At 36.6% G+C, this 2,026-nt stretch overlaps 1 long non-coding RNA gene across 1 annotated transcript in view; it reads left to right on the top strand.

The window, feature by feature from the left end:
* Positions 1-1,397: 1,397 nt before the first annotated feature.
* LOC118763615 overlaps positions 1,398-2,026 on the top strand; it is an 11,466-nt gene continuing 10,837 nt past the window's right edge. Inside the window, exon 1 of the long non-coding RNA XR_004999376.1 lies at positions 1,398-1,550. This is a non-coding gene — a long non-coding RNA (uncharacterized LOC118763615). The remainder of the gene's footprint in view (positions 1,551-2,026) is intronic.

The raw sequence follows: 2,026 nt of genomic DNA, 5'->3' as shown, positions 1-2,026 counted from the left end.
ATATTGATAATTAAGTGTCCCGAAATACGAAATACCCAAAATACAGCTGGTATATTTTTATGTATTTTCTTGAGATATGTTATCTTATGCAGATGTCATTAGAAGAAAAATAAATATTTCAAAGTAAAATATAATGAAAATAAAATCATACGGGCATATTGATTATTAAATTCATAAATACAGAAACCTTGACATGCATAGCAAATTCAAATACTCAGGCTATATGTCAAAACATCTGTGAAATAAAACGTCAGGTTCTTTATAAACATAGCAACAGGCGTCACATTCCTTTCCATTTTTTTCTTTTTCTTTTACTTGTTTCAGTCATTTGACTGCGGCCATGCTGGAGCACCACCTTTAGTCGAGCAAAGCGACCCCGGGACTTATTCTTTGTAAGCCCAGTACTTATTCTATCGGTCTCTTTTTGCCGAACCGCTAAGTGACGGGGGATGTAAACACACACCAGCACACAAACAACACACACATACATATATATATATATATATATATACATATATACGACAGGCTTCTTTCAGTTTCCGTCTACCAATCCACTCACAAGGCATTGGTCGGCCCGGGGCTATAGCAGAAGACACTTGCCCAAGATGCCACGCAGTGGGACTGAACCCGGAACCATGTGGTTGGTTAGCAAGCTACTTACCACACAGCCACATAACTTTTAATAAGTAACTTTAATACATCACGTAATATGAATTATTTCCTACGTAGTTAGAGGACTCAATGACAAATATTAATGTAATGTTTGTACAAGTCGAAATGATTAAAATAATAATATTGTTATGGAGCTAAGTTTCTCTTTTCTACATTACATATTTGCTTTTAAATAACTTTCTGATTGGATTGTGATTTAGATGTTAAAACTATATAATTGTTTTTCACGTGGATGGCATCTATTATATTTTCTTAAATATAGTAATTTTCACGGCTATCACTTGTATTATTGCGCATCTATTTAGTCAGTACTTCAGTAAATATGATTGACGGAGGAAGTTTAATAATGTCGACATACGCTGGAAGTTGTTTCCCGTAACTGCCCGAATGATTATAGTATCAGGTCATTCAGAATAAAATGTCCGATTTTCATATGCACCAAGTTTGACAGTCGCTAACTCTAACGTTTTACCCTGACAATTCTTTGTTTTACAACATTGAAGAGTTACATTATCTTTTTTCGAAATGCAATTCATGGTGTTTCATTTTATTATGGGTTTTCTGTTGTGAATCAATTTTTGTGAACTCGTGGATAGATAAAAAAATTCGCGTTCTTTATGATAGGACTTTCGTCGTGGAACCAATGCATCTCAGACAGCTCGAAACATCAATGAAGTGTTTTGTGAAGATGTGGCGAATGAGCGCACTGTACGTCAATGGTAGACGTGAGACCAAGGTGAATAATGATGAGCTGGAAGCTGTAGTGGAAGCGGATGCATCTGAAACTACGCGTGAGTTAGCAGCAATGTTTGATGTTTTGATTCCAACTGTATTGGACCATCTGAAACAAATCGGCAAGGTAAAGAAGCTGAACCAGCGTCAAATGACACGTCGTCTTGAAACTTGCTGTTCGTTGCAGTCACGGCATTAAAGGGGACCATTTTTGCATAGTATTGTTACGACGGATGAAAAATGGATTCTTTTCAATAATAGCAAGCATTCTGCACGGTGGTTGGATAGGGACGAGGTGCCAAAACACAATCCTAAAAAGAATATTCACCAGAAAAATTTAATGATTTCTGTTTGGTGATCCAGCATTGATGTCATCAACTACAGCTTCATGAAACCTGGTAAGTTAATTACAGCGGATGTATGCAACAACCAATTGAATGAAATGATGTGTGAACTTAAAATTAAACAACCGAGACTGGTCAACAGAGACAGGACGATTCTCTTGCAAGACAATACTCTACCACATGTTACACAAAGAATGCTACTCAAGTTACAGGAATTGAACTTGGAAGTACTCTGTCATCCACCATATTCATTAGACCCTTGCCACCACTGACTATCA

The sequence above is a fragment of the Octopus sinensis genome, linkage group LG5 (genome assembly GCF_006345805.1).
Source record: "Octopus sinensis linkage group LG5, ASM634580v1, whole genome shotgun sequence".
NCBI classification, from domain to species: domain Eukaryota; kingdom Metazoa; phylum Mollusca; class Cephalopoda; order Octopoda; family Octopodidae; genus Octopus; species Octopus sinensis.
The sequence above is the reverse complement of the archived record's forward strand: the minus strand, read 5'-3'. Positions and strand labels throughout refer to the sequence as shown.